This window comes from Schistocerca cancellata, chromosome 6, assembly GCF_023864275.1.
Source record: "Schistocerca cancellata isolate TAMUIC-IGC-003103 chromosome 6, iqSchCanc2.1, whole genome shotgun sequence".
NCBI lineage: Eukaryota > Metazoa > Arthropoda > Insecta > Orthoptera > Acrididae > Schistocerca > Schistocerca cancellata.
This window is the reverse complement of record NC_064631.1, coordinates 333,834,961-333,855,251: the sequence shown is the minus strand read 5'-3', so window position 1 is coordinate 333,855,251 and position 20,291 is coordinate 333,834,961.

The window sequence follows — 20,291 nt, the reverse complement described above, 5'->3', positions numbered from 1 at the left end:
AAATTTGTGCTAATTAACACTAGCTGATAATGGGTTTCTTCTAGTGAATTTTTCCAAAGGATACAGTATTGTGGACTTTACTTTAGCCAGGCAAAATAGAAGGAACAAATCCAAATTTCTGTCAGCTTTTCTAGTGGTGGTCAGATAAGTCGGCTCTGTATACTTTGTAATTGGAAAAGTTTAGGCAAAGGTAAAATTCACATGATCACTGGATCAAGATCTTTCAGTGTAGATTTTGTAAAGTGTTCTTTATGTTCATAGTGTGAGTTGCAATCAGACCTAGGCTGCACTTAGAATTGTTTTGCTATTTGAACTGTTGCAAATGACTTACCTTACAAATAATACATGAAATTAATAATCTATATCTTAAATGTGGTTTCTTTGTACTTTTTTAAGTGTCAGAACCTTCTGCCCATTTTCGGCAGCAATGACTTTTGTATCTTATCTTCTCCTTTTGTACCTTTAATTCTTTTTGTGACAGATTTCATGTACCCTATTTTTTGAAATTCAAAGCTGAAGAAAATATTAGATCTAACTGCCAAAAATTGATTCAACCTCCTTGACAATATCCAGGTCAAACTGTTATCAGGAACCAATGAGGTGAATGTAGCAACAATAAATAACAAAATATAACTAAAACAAATAGAAAGATTTACATGTTCATTAGACTAGATAAAAGAGCCATTAGTGTAATTTCTCACTGAGGAACCTGAATCATTTAGCTTTGGGCAGGAGCATATACACAACATGTGGCTGAAGTTTAAGAGAATAGTTGTAAAAGCACTGGTTATATACACTGAGCAGCCAGAACATTATGACCACCTACCTAATTAATAGTTAGTACGTCCTCCCCTGACACAGATAACAGCAGTGACGCATCATGGCAAGGATGCAATGAGGCCTTGGTAGCTCGCTGGAGAGAGTTGGCACCACACCTGCACATACAAGTCACATAATTCCTGTAAAGTGTGGGGAGGGGGGTGATGAGCTCTGATGCCACATTCAGTCACACCTAAAATATGTTTGATCAGGTTCAGATCTGCAAGTTTGGGGGGGGGGGGGGGGGTCAGCTCATCAATGGGAAATCACCACTGTGTTTTTCAAACCACTCCATCACGCTCTTGGCCTTGTGACATGGGGCTATATGTTGTTCAAAACTGCCACCACCATCGGGAAACATGGTTGCCATGAAGGGGTATACATGGTCTGCAACCAGTGTATTCCTGTAAACTCACTTGGCCGTGATGAAGCCTTGCACAAGCTACTGCACCAATGGATACCCATGTGAATGCTCCCCAGAGGATAATGGAGCTGCCGCCAGCTTGTCTCCATCCTGTAGTGTAGGTGTCAACAAGCTGTTCCCCTGGAAGTTGAAGAATTCGTGCCCTCCCATCACCATGGTGAAGAAGTTATCAGAATTCATCAGATGATACAAAGCTCTGCCATGGTGCCAATGTCCACTGCTGATGGCCACGTGCCCATTTCAGTCATAGTTGACAATGTCATGGTGTTGATACTGAGACATGCGTGGGTTATCAGCTGCGGAGGCCCATCATTAGCAGTGTTTGGTGCACTGTGTTCACACACACTTGTACTCTGCCCAGGATTAAAGTCTGATGGTACTCCGACCACAAATCGGCACCTGTCCTGTTTTACCATTCTGCCTAGCCTACAACATATGACATCTGTAATGAAGGGTGGCCACCTAACCAGACGACTTCTGGATGGGGTTTCACCCTGGTTTTGCCATGAGTTGAAGACACTCACCACAGCACTCTTCGAACACCCACCAAGTCGTGTAGTTTCCGAAATGCTCATGCTGAATCTCTGGGCTATCACAATCTGCCCTTGCTCAAACCAGACTGATTGCATGCCTTCTCCATTCTAAACACAGACAGCATGCACACTGATACTAGATGCACCATGTGTGTTTCAGACTGGCAGTAATTCCTCGCCAGGTGACGCTTCTATCACCTGGACAGGTTTATATTCAATAGTAGGTCAGTGGTCATAATGCTCTGGCTGATCAGTGTATTTACCTAGAAGAGCAAATTTTGCTTTGTAAGTAATCTCTGTGAAGAAACTTCAAGAAAAACGGAACCACAATATGCATAAAACAAATCATAAAAATTTGATTGAGAGATGCTAAATGAAATGTGTTTGGCAGTCAAAAGGGCAATAAGTGAAGCCTTTGTTGAAGGCTTTAGTAAATTCTTATTGAAAGTCCTGTAACAAAATCCAAAGAAATTCTGATCATACTTAAAAGCTCTCTCAGTGGCATCAAAGATAGTGTCGAGACACACAGGGATGATGGGAATTTGAAGTAATGGCAGCCAAAGCAAGGTAAAAGCAGAAATACCGAACTTGGCTTTTCAGTTAGATTACATCATGATGTGTCAGAGATTCCGAAATCAGATACTGGATTGTAAGGCATATACAGGAGATGATGTAGATTCAGACCACAATGTAGTAGTGATGAAGAGTAGGCTGAAGTTTAAGACATTAGTCAGGAAGAATCAATACGCAAAGAAGTGGGACACGGAAGTACGAAGGAATGATGAGATATGCTTGAAGTTCTCCATGGTTATAGACATAGAAATAAGGAATAGCTCAGTAGGCAGTACAGTTGAAGATAAATGGACATGATTCCAGAATGAGATTTTCACTCTGCAGTGGAGTGTGCGCTGATATGAAACTTCCTGGCAGATTAAAACTGTGTGCCCGACCGAGACTCGAACTCGGGACCTTTGCCTTTCGCGGGCAAGTGCTCTACCAACTGAGCTACCAAAGCACACTCACGCCCGGTACTCACAGCTTTACTTCTGCCAGTACCTCGTCTCCTACCTTCCAAACTTTACAGAAGCTCTCCTGCGAACCTTGCAGAACTAGCACTCCTGAAAGAAAGGATATTGCGGAGATATGGCTTAGCCACAGCCTGGGGGATGTTTCCAGAATGAGATTTTCACTCTGCAGCGGAGTGTGCGCTGATATGAAACTTCCTGGCAGATTAAAACTGTGTGCCATGTCTCCGCAATATCCTTTCTTTCAGGAGTGCTAGTTCTGCAAGGTTCCAGGAGAGCTTCTGTAAATGTTTGGAAGGTAGGAGACGAGGTACTGGCAGAAGTAAAGCTGTGAGTACCGGGTGTGAGTCGTGCTTCGGTAGCTCAGTTGGTAGAGCACTTGCCCGCGAAAGGCAAAGGTCCCGAGTTCGAGTCTCGGTCGGGCACACAGTTTTAATCTGCCAGGAAGTTTCATAAATGGACATCTCTAAAATGGGCAAATCACAAAAGTTGGAAAGAAAAGCATAGGTACAAATAAGGTAACTTTGAAGAAACCGTGGGTAACAGAAGAAATACTTCAGCTGATCGACGAAAGGAAGTAAGTGCAAAGATGTTCAGGGAACTTCAGGACTACAGATATACAAGTTGCTGAGGAATGAAACAAGTATGAAGTGCAGGGAAGCTAAGATGAAATGGCTGCATGAAAAATGTGAAGAAATCAAAAAAGAAATTATTGTCGGAAGGACTGACTCAGCATATAGGAAAGTCAAGCTAGGGTGGTATCATGAAGAGTGCAACGGGAATTCTGCTATTAAATGCAGAGGAGAGAGCAGATAGATGGAAAGAGTACATCAAAGACCTCTATGAGGGGGAAGACTTGTGTGATGTGATAGAAGAATACACAGGAGTCGATTTAGAAGAGATAGGGGATACAATATTAGAATCAAAATTTAAGAGAGCTTTGGAGGACTTAGGGTCAAATAGGCAGAAGGGGTTCATAACATTCCATCATAACTTCTAAAGTCATTGGAGAAAGTGGCAACAAACTGACTACTCAAGTTGGTGTGTAGAATGTATGAGTCTGGCAATATGCCACCTGACTTTCAAAAAAATATTACCTGCACAATTCCGAAGATTGCAAGAGCTGACAAGTGTGAGACTTATTGTACAGTCAGCTTAACAGCTCAAGCATCCAAATTGCTGACAAAAATAATATACAGAAGAATGGAAAAGAAAATTGAGGAGGTATTGGATGACAGTAAGTTTGACTTTAGGAAAGGTAAAGGCACCAGAGAGGCAATTTGGACATTGCGGTTGATAATGGAAGCAAGACTAAAGAAAAATCAAGACACATTCATGGGTACTGTCGACCTTGGAAAGGCATTTGACAATGGTGCAAGATGTTTGAAATTCTCAGAAAAATAGGGATAAGCTGTAGAGGGAGATGGGTAATATGTACAAGGGCCAAGAGGCAATAAAATGGATAACAAAGAACAAAGTTCTCAGACTGAAAGATTGTAAGACAGTTATGTGATCTTTCATCCTTACTGTCCAATCTGGACTTCAAAGAAGCAATTACGGAAATGAAAGAAACATTCAAAAGTGGAATTAAAATTCACGGCAAAAGGATAGCAATGATAAGATTTGCTCATACCATTCTGCTAAAGGGAATGAACAGTCCAATGAGTACAGACTATGGATTGAGATTAAATCAAAGAAAGAAGAAAGTAATGAGAAGTAGCAGAAATGAGAACAATGAGAAACTTAACATCAGGATTCACGGACACGAAGTAGATGAAGTTAAGGGATTCTACTACCTAGACAGCAAAATAACCAATGTCAGACAGAGCAAGGAGGACATCAAAAGCAGACTAGCACTGGCGAAAAGGGTATCCCTGACCAAGATATGTCTACTAGTATCAAACATAGGTATTAATTTGAGGAAGAAATTTCTGAGAATGTACATTTGGAGCACAGCACTGTATGGCAGTGAAACATGGACTGTGGGAAAACCAATTGAAGCATTTGATATGTGGTGTTACAGACGAATGTTGAAAATTAAGTGGACTGATAAGATAAGGAATGCAGTATAGGCTGCCCTGCATGACTGGCATGTTGTATGGGAATAGTATCGACGTGCCTCATTAGACCAGCTTTACAGGGCAGTCTACATATCAGGGGCAGAAACGGTCTCCCCCACCCCTGCCAATGTGTAGGTTACCTTGCACAACATACACATTAAGTTGCAGTGGTATTGGCTTGCTGTATCGACCTGCTTTGCATGGCAGCCTATATGTTGGGAAAGAACATTTCTCACGCCCCTGACATGAAGTCTGCACTGCACAATAGGCATATTGTGGAAGTAGTATTGGACTGCTTTATTGACCTGTTTTTGCAAGGTCTACACACGTGGATGAGCACAGCTGGGGGAAGACTGAGAGGGATAGTGGAGGAGGGGATGGACAGAGAGGAACAAGGAGATTTTTGGAGAGGGGACCAAGGAGGAGATAGGCAGGGGTGGTAAAGGGTATGGACAGAGATAAGGAATGGATGAGATGGACCAAGGAGTGGAGGGAGATTTGTGCAGTCAATGTGTGTGTGTAGCACACATCCAAATTTGGCACACAAACAGCAAACTTCATGAGTATCAGAAGTGTGGGGTTTATAGTCTGCTAGCTCCAGTAGGAGTGGAGACAGGGGCAAAATGTGTTTTTAAGCCCTGCCATGTTGGGTGCCCTGCACAACAGGTGCGTTTTGTGTGAGTAGTATCAGTTTGCTAACAGAATCTTGTGTTGTTTCTTGGTAAAACAACATTATAATGAATGAAAAGCACCAGTTTGCTTTTGTTCTACAATTTTACTTTTATTGTGTTAGCCGGTTTTCAGCTTACAAGGCCATCTTCAGACATTTACTGAGTATTGTCACCAAAGAAGTTACAATGTTTGCAAACAACATTGGAAGAGAAATAACATGTCTAGACTGAAGCAGAAACATACAGTAACACCTTTGACAGTGTGGTGGTGATGCAATGAAGTAGTAAAAAATTGAACAGTAAATAAATAAAAAAGGAGTAGACAGGAAAAAATTTAACACAAAACAGGAACAGCACACCTATGTAACAGTTTCTATTAATAAACAAAACCAATAAAATAAAATAAAATAAAATTAGTACTCGACAAGGCTATTTCAGGAAGTATAAAACATGGAGAGTGATACACAAACCAATTAAAAGAAGAAACAATTGTCAACGTAACTACAGAATACATAATAAACTTAAGCAATATCAATAAGATAAACAGAAATAAATAGATGCAGGAAAATGGAGGCATTTGAGGAATATACAGTAAATGCAATCTTTGAGTGTGTGGTGGTACTGCACTTTAACATTAACATCAAATTGAAAACTGTGGCTATGTAACAGTTTGCATTAAATAAATGTGTCAATTAAAACACAAACAATATTTGATGAGACAACTGCAAGAGGTGTTAAACATGGACAGTAATACTAGTTAAAAGGATGCCTTAACAAATGAAAATACAGTCTATGTGGAATACATAGACAACTTCAATAAAACAAAAAAAAAACTTAATGAATACAGGAAAATGGGAATATGTAGGATCAGACAGTGTGGGAAGTAATGAACAACAGAGAATTCCTAGTTAATACTTTCATTACAGGGCGAAATCAGTAATTGTTGTGTAACTTAAATTCAATTGTTGACCTATAAATAAATATAAATTCTATAATAATTTGGAGGAATAACTAATAATATTCTTAAAGGATCTATTTGGCTCTGTTCAAAAACATGTTAGCTAAGCCAGCTCTTAATTAATTCCAAAGTAATTAACAGTTATGTCAAAACCATTGTTTGTGTAACTTGTTAATTTCATGATTTAAAAAAATAATTTGGCCTAACTCTTGTAGTAGAAGAAACTGTTAAAAAGAACCAATTTTTCAATGTATGCAGTTTATTGAATGAAATAAGTTTTAATTGTAATTTCTGGTAATTGTGCAACTTATTAATGAGGCTTATCGATAGTTAAACAATAGTTAACTGGCCGTATTAAATGTGTATATTGAGGGGGGAGAGAGTTGTGAACAGTGAAAGTAAAGAACTGTGGAACGCAAGTGTGCACCTGTCAGCTTCATCATTTAAAGAAGTCATTGTTGAACTTCCAAACCCCATTTTTCAGCCAGTGTAGTAACGCAGTACATCGACACTGAGGACAATCAACGAGGAAATAAAGCTGGCAAATGTCACATATGGTTCCCTTGCGAGTGAGGACTATTTTATATGGCACAATAAACTAGGATTCACAAACTTTGACAGTGAACTCGAGTGGTTTACTGTGATTTAAATGGAGGAGGTACAACAACCAATCAGCGCATGGGTTTCAAGGCCACAGCATAACAGCAGCCAATCAGCGAGTGGGTTCCATGGAAGCAGCCACTGATTACAGGAGCAGCCAATCAGCATGCAGGTGGAAACAGCTGACCAAGATAAACAAGACGCTCTGCCGAGAGAATTAAAACTTGCAGCAGATGACAAATTGAGATTATAAATGCAGCAGCAGCAGCGAAGAGTGATTAAGAAAAGGGTAATTTCATAGGAAAAACCAGTTTAAATTGAGTGATACATAATGAGTGGCCTTAACAAACAAGAGAGTGTGACTCAGAACAAAGCTGTAGAGGTTAAGTTGTTAACCCGAAGCTGTTTGCATGTGCCACCAGTCCTTCTACCTGGTACGCATAGACACGTTCAGAGTATCATATAGGACTGGTAGCATGCATAAACACGTTCAGAGCACACAGGAAGAGGTACAAAGCCACGCGCGTTAACACATCCAGAGCAATTAAAGGGTTAGATGAGCAGAAAGACTTTGTACCTGGTACGCGTAGACACGTTCAGAGTAACAGATAGAAGGACTGGTGGTGTGCATAAACACGTTCAGAGCACACAGGAACAGGTACAAAGGCGCGCGTGTTAACATATCCAGAGCAGTTAAAGGGTTAGATGAACAGAAAGACTTCATGGGGACAGGTTCAGTATATGACAGTGGTTATAAATCAGACATGAATGTAACTTTGTATGATGGTGACGAAAGTCCTATTAGATGAAATGATAAAAGCGTCATCAACATTGTGTGATGATGTGAGTGAAATGGACAAAAACAATACTGACGTGGATGAAATCATTAAGGTTAAGGAGGAGGAACCTAGTAGCGAAAATCTGCAAGGGCAAAAGTTTATGGCAGACGAAAAAGTGGAAGTGATGTTAATGCAAATTAAGAGTCGTTTGAGTGGTATGTGTACGAAAGAAGACATTAGTAGGGTGGAAAGTGGTATGAAAGAAGACATTGGTAGGGTGGAAAGTAGTATGAAAAAAGGAATTAGCATGGTGGAAAAGAAAACTGATAGCATTAGAAGTGACATGGTTAACTTAAAGGACGAACTAAAGAAAGAAACTACAGAGTAGATTAAGGTAGTCAACTCTAATCTCTCATAATTAAATAAGGGTGGTTGGCTGGTTTAAAAGAGGGGGGAAGGGAACAAACTGCTTGGTCATTGGTCCCTTGTTCTGAATAAAACAATGTCACAAGGGGGAGAATAAAACAAACGAGATGTACAACACAAAATGGAAAGAAAGGAAAAACTACAAGAATGAAAGAAAGGTAACAACAAACACTAAAAGAAAACAAAAGAAGACAAGAAAACAACAGAGAGACTCAAGAAACAGAAGAGAGTAAAACAAGAAAGCAAAGGAGAAGCCAGCCACTCTGCAACACATTAAAACCTCTACCCTAAAAGCGCTAGGGTGGAGGACACAGAGGGGCAAAGGACGTGCAAAATCTTAGATCAAATGATAAAACCCACCCTCATGAATAAAATGTAAAACTAAAGCTGCTGTTGAGGAATTGTCATACATCACGGAAGCTAGGGTGCTGGGAAAGATAAAAGTTCACCACAGACCGGCTAAAAGAGGGCAGTCCAGCAAGAGATGGATGACCTTCATTTGTGAGCCACAGCAGCACCGAGGTGGGTCCTCACAACTGAGGCGGTAAGCATACATTAGCCACATATGGCCAATGCAGAGCCGGCAGAGGACAACCGATTCCCTGCGGGGGTCCCACATGGAAGACTTCTACACATTCATAGTCTCGTTAATGACATGCAGTTTCTTGTGTGTACTGTTATGCCATTCCTTCTCCCAAAGCCAAAAGACGTTGTGGCATAAGACAGAAAACAGGTCTGGTTCAGAGAAGCCGATCTCCATAAGTGGTTTCCTTGTAGCCTGTCGGCAAGTTGATTGCCTGGAATTCCGATGTGACCTGGGGTCCACACAAACACCAGTCAATGAATGGGCCATTCCAGGGCATAGATGGACTCCTGGATGGTCACTACCAAAGGATGACGAGGGTAACACTGGTCTATAACGTGTAGGATACTCAAGGAGTCAGTACACAGGAAAAACGACTTTCCAGGGCATGAACAGATGTGCTGAAGAGCACAAGATACAGCCTCAAGCTCTGCAGTGAAAACACTACAGCCATCGAGCAAGGAATGCTGTTCAATATGTCTTCTATGGACATACGCGAAGCCGATGTGACCATCCGCCATCGAACCATCGGTGTAAACCACTTCATGGCCTCGGTACATGTCAAGAATCAACAGGAAGTGGCAGCGGAGAGCCGCAGGGTTAACTGGGTCCTTAGGGCCATGTGAAAGGTCAAGGCAAAGCTGTGGCCTGGGTATACACCATGGAGTTGTACATGAATGAACCTCAAGTATAGGTGGTAAAGGCAAGGACTCCAATTTGGATAGAAGGGATCAGACACGAACTGCAATTGTAAGCCCTGACCTGGGCTGCTGATGCGGGAGATGAACCGGTGTGGGTGAGAAAAGGAGACGGTAATTTGGATAAGCAGTAAAACTAGGAACGTGCACAACATAACTGGCAAGCAGTTGTGCACACCTAACCTTCAATGGGGGGACCCCAGGCTCCACCAGGATTCTGGTCACCGGACTTGTCCTAAAAGCTCCCATCACTAGTCAAACGCCCCAGTGGTGTGCTGGGTTGAGTAAACGCAATGCTGAGAGTGCTGCCAAACCGTAAGCTACAGTCAAGGCGGAGTTGAACAAGGGCTCCGTGGAGGTGCAGCAGTGTAGAGCGATTTGCACCTCAGCTGGTGTTGCTCAAGCAGCGGAGGGCATTGAGGTGCTACCAGCACTTCCACTTAAGGTGAGGAAGCCAAGTCAATCGGGTGTCGAAAACCAGTCGTAAGAATCGATATGTCTCCACTACACTGTGTGGATCATAATTAAGGTAAAGTTCTGGTTCCAGATGAATGATATGACACTGACAGAAGCGCATAACGCACGACTTTGTGGCCGAAAAGTGGAAACCATGGGCTGGAGCCCATAACTGCGCCTTGTGGGTGGCTCCCTGCAGGCGCCGCTCAGCAACACCAGTACTGGTGGAGCTATACAAAATACAAATGTCGTCTGCATACAGAGAAGGTGCGACGGGCGGCTCTACAGCTGCTGCTAGACCATTGATGGCCATTAAAAATATAGATACTCTCAATGTTGAGCCCAGTGGGACCCCATTCTCCTGGCTATGGGGGGAACTATGGGAGGCACCAACTTGGACAGAGAAAGTACGAAGCAACAGGAAATTTTGGGTAAAAATTGGGAGTGGGCTTTAGAGACCCCACTCGTATAATGTCGCAAGGACATGATGTCAGAAAGTGGTTTCATACGCTTTTTCATAAATAAAAAAAATGGCAACCAGGTGTTGGCATCTGGAAGAGGCTGTTCGGATGGCAGACTCGAGGGACACAAGATTATCAGTGGTAGAGTGACCCTGGCGGAAGCCGCGCTGACATGGAGCCAGTAGGCCACATGACTCCAGGACCCAATCCAACTGCCGACACACCATACATTCCAGCAGCTTACAAAGGACGTTGGTGAGGCTGATGGGCCAATATCTATCGACATCAAGCAGGTTTTCGCGAGGTTTGAGCACTGGTATGATGGTGCTCTCCCGCCACTGCGATGGAAAGGCACCATCACACCAGACCCGGTTGAAGATGATGACAAGTTTAAGCATCTGACTATGGATCTGACCTGGCCCAGGAGCTGTGTCGGGGCAATGTGCAAGGGCACTGAGGAGCTCCCATTCTGAAAATGGGGTGTTACAGGGTTCACTGTGTATCGAATGAGAGGACTTTCCCCTCCATCCACTGTATGAGAATGCGAAAGGCTGGGGGGAGGGGGGGGGGGGGGTAATTCTCTGATGCAGAGACTCTAGCATAGTGCTCAGCAATTGTATTTGCATTGGTAGATAACACGCCATAGATGGTAACACCAGGACACCTGTTGGGGTCTGGTACCGAAAAACGTGTCTGATCTTCGTACAGACTTCGGAAGGTGATGTATGGTACCTAGTGGTCGAGACATACCTCCTCCTGCCCTTTGATAAGCTAGTGAACACAGAGACAGAGCCACATCAAGGCTATTAGGTGCTCTAGGGAAGGGTGCCGCTTATGTCGCTGTAGAGCTCACCGACGCTCTTTAATTGCCTCATTGACTTCCGACGACCACCAAGGTACCGACTTTCGCCGAGGGCACCCCAAAGAATGAGGGATCGCATTTTCTACTGCAGAAACGATTGTTGTAGTTACCTGCTAAACCACAACATCAATGGCACCATGTGGGGGAGATTCAACGGTGACAGCAAAGGTGAAGGCTTTCCAGTCTGCCTTGCTGAAAGCTCATCTGGGTAGGCATCCATGGGCATGATGCTGGGGGAGTCACAGGAAGATGGCGAAGTGGTCACTACCACACAGGTCATCATGTGTTCTCCAGTGGATAGATGGGAGAAGTCCTGGGCTGAAAAAGTGATAAATCAATGGACTACCATGAGCCACACTGAAATGTGTGGCAGCCCCAGTATTTAAGAGGCAGAGTTCAAACTGAGACAGTAAAGTTCTGACATCTCTGCCTCGGCCAGTAAGCACGGTGCCACCCCATAAGGGGTTATAAGCATTAAAACCTCCCACAAGTAGGAAAGGTTTAGGGAGTTGAGCAATCAGTGCAGACAATGCATTCAGGGGTACTGCACCATCTGGAACAAGATATACATTGCAGACAATTCTTTCCTGCATTGTCCGCATCCTAACAGCCACAGCTTCAAGAGGGCTTTGAAGGGGCACAGGCTCACTACATAATAAGTTCAGGACATAGACGCAAACTCCATCTGACACTCTATTATATTCCCTACAGTTCTTGTAATACCCCTGTAGCCACGAAGGGCAGGGGTCCACATTGCTGGGAACCAGGTTTCCTGGGGGGCAATGCAGAAAGCAAGTGTAGAGCTTACAATTGCCGTAGCTCAGCCAGGTGGTGGAAAAAACTGCCGCAGTTCCACTGGAGGATAATGTGATCGTGAGGCTGGGAAGGCATGGAACATTCAATGAGGCAGTTTACGCCTCAGGGTCACCTGCCGCCACCAATTTATTTCCTGCGCAGTCCGTATCCTTTGTGTCTGTGGGGCCGGCGAGAACTAGGTCCTCAGCGAACGACAGAATCTCCACCCCATCCTCAGATACAGAGCTTATAGGTAGGGTGGTGTGGGTGCAACTGCAATTCCCTTGGTCTTGGGGATCTTCTTTCTGGGTTTCTCTCGCTGCTCCTTGGGTTTCTCTGGCTGGAAGGGCTTCACTGATTCAGTCTCAGGGACTGAGAATGATCATGAAGACCTATGACCAGCTGCTTTTGGGCACTTCAGCCACTGGCGGATGTCATCTTTCCTACTAGCAGAAAACTGGAAAGAGAGTGACCAGAGGGACCCCTTCCTAGCAAGAGGATCTGATGAAGACTTACGCTTCTTCAGCTGAGAAGTGGGGACTGGTGTCCCCGATGGTTGGGGGGTGGGAGGGGGGGGGCAGTGCTCCTGAGGTAGGTGGTGTGGTAGCAACAGGGAAGGAAGTGCCCCCCCACCATCAAGGGGGCAGGTGTAGCCTTCTGGCTCTGAGAACCGACTGGAATTCGTGTAACTGAGGGGGCTACAACTGTTCCCGTAGCAGTGGTGTAAGAGGAGGTCATAGACATAGGATGGAGGCGCTCAAATTTCCTCTTAGTCTCTGTGTAGGTCAGTTGGTCCAGGGTCTTACATTCAATGATTTTCCTTTCTTGCTGTAAAATCCTGCAGTCTGGCAAGCAAGGGGAATGATGCTCTCTGCAGTTGACACAGATGGGAGGCAGGGCACAAGGAGTATAGGAATGTGATGGATGTCCACAATCTCAACATGTGATGCTGAAGGTACTGTGGGATGATATATAGCCGATCTTCCAGCACTTAAAGCACCTCATGGGGGGAGTGATATGTGGCTTGACTTCACAGTGGTAGACCTTCACCTTCACCTTCTCGGGCAATGTGTCACCCTCGAAGGCCAAGATGAAGGCACCGGTGGCAACCTGATTATCTCTCGGACCCCTATGGACGCGTCAGACAAAATGAACACCAAAGTGCTCTAAGTTGGAGCGCAGCTTGTCATCAGACTGCCAAAGAAGGTCCCTGTAGAATATAATACCCTGGACCATATTTAAGCTATTATGCGGCATGATGGTAACAGAAACATCGCCCAGCATGTCACAAGCTGCCCGTGATTGCGCAGAGAATGCTGTTTTTATCATGAAACCAATGAGTCCTCGTCAGCTCTCATACATACGAGGTTCCGGGATGAATAATATTCGCTGCCATCTTTAGCCTGGCGTTCCTCTCATGGTGTGGCCAAGGACAGGAATGATTTAGGGTTGTACTTCCTTGCGTTGTGCTGAGACTCAGAATGCTTGGAGACTGCTGGTGCGTGATCCCCAGCAAGTGATGACATGTGATGTCTCATCGCGCATCGTCCACCCTGATGCCACCCACTCCACTACCAGGGGCCCTCCCCATGGGTGCCACCCAGCCGCAGCAAAGGCCACCTGACAGGATGACCATTGCCGGGAGTCCCGATGCCCCAGGGTGACGGGTATCTAGTCCTTGGCATACGTGGGGAGTTAACAGTGCAGGCATCAGCAGAGTGATCCCTGTGTGGTCAGGGGGCAACAACTAATGGGGTACTTGGTGGCCCCATCACAACAGACTGGCTACCATGCTGGATATCAGGTGCAACCAAGCAAAAAAGTCCATTATCGTCATCAGTGCAGAAACAATACTGCACAGTAGATGGAGGAAAATGCACCCAGGAGGGTGACCTCGCCCAACAGCTGGAGAATAAGTGGAAGTGCAGATCCACAGTGACAAAGAATGCGAGAGGTCTCAGTGCATGATGAACACGAAGCACCATGGAAGGCGCCCTTCCCCAATTGGCTCGCTCTTTGGGAAAATTTGGAAAAATGGAGGTAAAACCCGACAGGGGACCATCACATAAAGGCCGAAATGTGTGAGCCTCCTCTTAGTCGCCTGTTATGAAAGGCAGGAATACCTCAGGCCTATTCTAACCCCTGTACCTGCAGGGAGAATATTAAATAAGAAGGTCAAAGCAGTAGTTAAAGACTGTGATGAAAAGATAAAGAAAGTAGAGCAGAATACTAATGAGAAATCAACATTAATGGGTAGAGAATGTGTAAAAGAGGGAAAGATGCTTTATGATGACTACAGTAGGAGGGTGGAGGTTTCTGAAAAACAGTGTAAAGATGAAGTCAAAAAATTTTGTGCTGAAAACAGTGTTAAACTTGAGAAACAAATAGATCAGATTAAAAATGATTCTGAAATAGAGGTAGAAACCAAGTGTTCAGTAGTGGTGGAGGAAAAACTGATAAACGAAATTACAAATGTAGGTAGATTCAAAATTGGCTGAAACAGTGAAAAAGATGGAAGATGTACAAAATCTAAAGAACAGAGTATGTAGTGTCCCAAACAGTCCTTCATTTGTTAGTTGTAAGAAATTTAATAATTTTGAACCATATGGGAAAGTGCATCCATTGGATTTCATTAGAGAATTTAATGATTTGCCTGGAACAGAGAATGACCAAGAGAAAATGTCATTTGTGAGAGGTTTTTTGAAAGGGGATGCTTATGGATGGGCAGCTCAGGTAGCTGATAGCTGTAGTTCATGGCAAAGCTTTGAGAAAGCATTTTTAGATGAATATTGGTCCAAATAGAAGCAGCAGAGAATTTTGAGTTAATTTTGGGGAGGAAGAGAGTTGACTCTAGGAAGGTGACTCTGAAAGGTTTCTGTCAGCTTTGGATAAACAAAATGAAATATTTGGACAAAGAGCCAGGTAGTGAATAAATAATTATTGGTTTAGAAGCTAATTTGCCTTATAAAGTTAGAGAATTGCTTGTACCTGCCCCAAGGGGTAATATTAGTGATTCCAGAATGAGATTTTCACTCTGCAGCGGAGTGTGCGCTGATATGAAACTTCCTGGCAGATTAAAACTGTGTGCCCAACCGAGACTCGAACTCAGGACCTTTGCCTTTCGCGGGCAAGTGCTCAAATGATAGAGAGAGAGAATTTCAGATAAATAGGATGAACAGGACCAATTATAGTAGAAATTCAAGGAAGGGTGGGGTAGAAGGTAGCCAGAATGGGCACGGAAATGGAAGGTGAAATTCAAGAGATTATTTTAATTCTGGATCAAACCATTTAAACTAGATAATGCTTCAGTTTTGACTCGCACAATGACAGGTAGTGATGAAGAGCCATGTGTATATAAATGTGCTGTAATCACAGGTAAGGGTAATGTAATCACACGTAAGGGTAATGTAAATGATAGTAGCAAGATGAGTGTAATTTCTAATTCTAGTGAGATATTGGATGGTGGTGTGTGTTGCAGTGTTTATCCTGTAAAAAGAGAGGAGGAAGTTACTACAATAAAATTAAGTGATGAAACAAGAGTGTGTTGCTGTTTCACAGGATGTCCAAAGTGTCAAAATGGATGGTAAATTTTTAAGAGAACATAAGGAATTCAGATGTTTTGCTTTGTGGTCTTATGCTGGAAACAAAGATCAACTAATTAGCTAAGTATTTCAGAACACTGAAAGTGACAGTGTGTCTGATTCTGACAGTAGTTGTAACAATGATAGCAGTGACAAGTCCACTAGTGATGAGGACGAGGTATTTGAATTTATAATTGATAATGATGGCAATGTGTTACATAAACTAAAGATAAAGGAGAATAATTTAGACCTAATGAAGAGTTAGAGTTAGAGAGTGATACATCTGACATTTGACTGTGTCTGATAATTATTTTGTTAAGGGAAAGGATTAATGAGGATTTGTTGTATAAAGAAGATCACATGGTAAGTAAAAAGGAAGTGTGGCACCCTAATAACAGCAAGTGTACAAGGTATACATGTTAAGTGTTTACTGGACAGTGGTAGTGATTTGAATGGTATTTCACAGGCATTTTTTGAATCTATTAAGAACATGGAGGGTATAGTAGTGATGGATATTTCTGGAATAAAAATTATTGGTGCTACTGGTAAGCTATCAAAGAGTGGGAAACAAGAGGTACTATTAACTGTGGAATAGGTAGGACAGCTGTTGGAGTGCAATTTGTTGGTGATACAAAAAATCTCATCATTGATGTAATATTTGGGACTAATTTCTTGGAAAGTTCAGCATTCTTTGTTGGATTCATTATGTGGTGATAATGGTTACCCCATCTGTCTGTCTCAGTTTTCATGTTTCCTGAGGCAGTCGAACCATTCTCCTAGCCTATATGTAGTTTATAAGTGAATCAGAGACATTATACTTTGAATTTCATGTGATTTTGTACATAGGATACTTTAGTATAGGAATATTTTTAAAAAGTTTTCTTCAGTGTTGTCTATAAATATACATATTATATTATGTTATGTTAGTTATAAGTAATGGAGTCATAAGGGGATGGAAGAAAGTAAATTGGTACCTTGTCTAAGGAATTTCTGTCAAATAAAGAGGTAAGGTGTCAGCATATGCGGAGGAGAAGGTATGGGTTATTTAACAACTATAATTAACATCTGAAGTAATCAGCTCATAAGTGCAGCAGCAGAGGCAATATGCAGTAAAAATGATCTTAAATACTAGAGCTTAATATTAAGTGTGGTATAATAGAAGTTTTTGTGTTCAGTGCAATCAGTATATGGAAATAACTATCTACCCATAGAAGTGTGTCATGGTACAGCCTTTTCTAACATTAAGGAATTATAACATTAAACATAGTTTCCTGGAGTTGTGTGTGGAAAGAGTAAGCAAGATTTGTGTGTATATTGCCCTTCAGGTTAGAATCTTAAGCAATTTGATGGAATTCAGTGGAATAAGAGTTTTTCTGAGTGATAATTTTGTGTGATCAGAAATGGAGTTAAGTTTGCCTTAGCATAAGGATCTGTTTCTGTGGAGTGTTTTTCAGTAGAATCAATTTTGCATTGGATAAGCAGAGTAGGTGTTTATTTATTAGATAATGAAATAATAAAATAATGTTAGGGTATTAATGGTTAGGGAGGCTGTCTCTGCAGTAGGGATATTTTTTGAGAATGCACTCCACTGGCTAACAAGGTAAGAAATGTAAGTAAAATAATGGAGCTGACAAACATGATTGAGTATTGAAAAAGATAACTGTATAAAAACAAATGTGGTGTAACAGTATTGATGCTCTAAATTTTGAACTAGGCAACCTCGGGTACTGTGTAGATTGTGCAACTCATGACACTGCAGCTGGGAATGAGAGCTTAACAGAAAAAGCAATATTTTAGTGAGGTACAAGTCATATAATGCTGCATCATTGGATCTATAGGTTATCTGAAAACATCTAATTGTGGTTTGAGGAATTATGAGCTGAAATTGTAATAATGGGACGAATGAATGTAATTTTGCTGATTAACTGGTAACTATGGTACTAGAGTGATGTGAATATTCAGATAGGTCAACTACTTGGTAAAATTTTGTGACTTTGTGAGGATTTAATTTTCTGGTTTAATGGGAGTAGTGCAGTGATTTGGTAAAACTTCCATCCCCTTAATTTTGATTTGAGTAGTAATTAAGTTACGTGATGGTGACTCTGTTCATAACACAATGATTAGTAAATCTGTGCTACTGCACATCTTAAGTTTTTGCTATTTTGCAAATGGGAAAGAAACAAAAGTCTTTCAAGTTTAACCAGTTTCAGACAGTTTAGGCTTCGAGTAATATTTTGTAGTGTAATGCGCACATGATTTTAAATTTTTACTAGTCCACACCTTTCATACTATATTCACTTTTAGTGTTAATTATTGTGATGTTCTGAGAACTGTGTAATGTATCTATTTATGAAGTAATAACCATTAATTAATTTTTATTTCTCTCCTGCACTCCATCTAAACTGCAACACTTCACTGTCCGTCACTCCCACCATACTATCCCTCCCACCTCCCCACCCCAGCCTCTTCCTTACCCCCACCCAGTCGCCACTCCCATCACAAACTGGTGCTACTGTTCGCAGTGTGGTTTCAGCTCTCTGAGACTGCAGATGTGTGTGCAAGTTGCATTTACGTGAGTGTGTGTGTGTGTGTACGTGTGTGTCTACTGCTGACAAAGGCCTTAATGGCCGAAAGCTTTAATTGTGTGAATCTTTTTGTTGTGCCTATCGCGACTAAGTATCTCCGCTATATGGTGAGTAGCAACTTTCCTTCTCTGGTATTGTTGCATTCCATCTTGGATTTTCCATTGTTTGATCTAATTTTATGCTTAGTTTTATGTATGTCATTGATTTTCTAATTTATTTGGACTATTCCTTGTTAATAATTTCATCATAGGGCAAAATAAGTAGTTGTTTCTTAACTTAACTTAAATTCAATTGTTGACCTGTAAACAAATATAAATTCTATAATAATTATAAACATTTGGAGGAACAACTAATAAGATTCCTTAAGGATCTGTTTGGCTCCGTTCAAAGCCACCCCTTAATTACTTCCAAAGTAATTAACAGTTTTATCAAAAGTATTTTTTGTGTAACGATATTTGTTAATTTCATGATTTAAACAAATAATTCAGCCTAACTCTTGTAGTGAAACTGTTAAAAAGAACCAATTTTTCAATTTATGCAGTTAATTGAATGATGTAAGTTTTAATTCTCATTTCTGTAAATTAAACATAAAAAAATGTACAATTTCAGCACCTTTTATTGTGAGGATATATAATGGCCCGATTTTTGGTCCTGAGACAGTCAGTCCACAGCCGAGTTTCAGACAAGAAACCTGTGTTTGTTAGAACAACAACAATGCTTCAACATAGCTGTGAAATAAGGGTAACACAATTAGGCCGTGTGTTAAAAGAATGACAGTGTCTGTTCCGTACGTACCTTTCTATTCTTCAAGAACTGTGAACTTTGTGGTTAAGCTTTTACTGCTCGTAGAAGGTCAACAGTAAACTATTGTAGCTATATGTCGAACATGTTGATGTTTGCCTGCAACCTATTAATGAGGATAATCGAAATTTAAACAATAGTAAATTGGCCACATTAAATGTGTGTATTGGAGGGCTGGGGTTGTGAACAGTGAAAGTAAAGAACTATGGAATGTAAGTTGCACCTGTTGACTACCTCATTTAAAGTAGTCAGTGTTGAACTTCCAAACCCCATTTTTCAGCCAGTGTAGCAATGCAGTACATCAACACCGAGGACAATCAACGAGGAAATAAAGCTGGCAAATGTCACATGATTCCATAGTGTCCTTTCTCTTCTTCTAATATCCTCATATATTGCCATGTTCCAGCTAAATTTCTCTTGTGTGTTCCTCTATTATCACACACACACACTGCTACCATATACCAAGCACATCATACAACAACCAGCTGCCACAGACTGTAACTGTACTGAAAGCTGCCGGCCGGAGTGGCCGAGCGGGCCGAGCGGTTCTAGTTGCTACAGTCTGGAACCGCACGACTGCTACGGTCACAGGTTCTAGTGCTGCCTCGGGCATGGATGTGTGTGATGTCCTTAGGTTCGTTAGGTTTAAGTAGTTCTAAGTTCTAGGGGACTGATGACCTCAGAAGTTAAGTCCCATAGTGCTCAGAGCCATTTGAACCATTTTTTTGTACTGAAAGCTCTTAAAAATAAGAGTCACCTCAGTGAGTGCAAGTCCTGTATAGCTATGTTAATTTGTTATACATTCTGCATTTGCATTCACTACATATTTAATGGTTTCTGCATTAAAAATCTTCCGAAAGAATTAATCGCAAAAATAATATCAGAATTTATAAGTTTCTTCATACAGGAAACTGACAACATTTCTGTGAATAGTTCTTTATGTTTCGAACTAATGACATTACTTGTTACATTCACGGAATAGTGGCACCTACTTTCCAATATTTCAACGCCTGCTATGAACTGAAATTTAAAGATATATGAATAAAATTTATGCTGGTCTTCATGTCCTAAAAGTTAGTGTATTGAAGTATTTGTTACTGTCTTTATTTCATTGTGTCATTACATATTGTGATGAAGAGTGGGCCTTGCTCATCCTCATTGCTCAATCAAGACT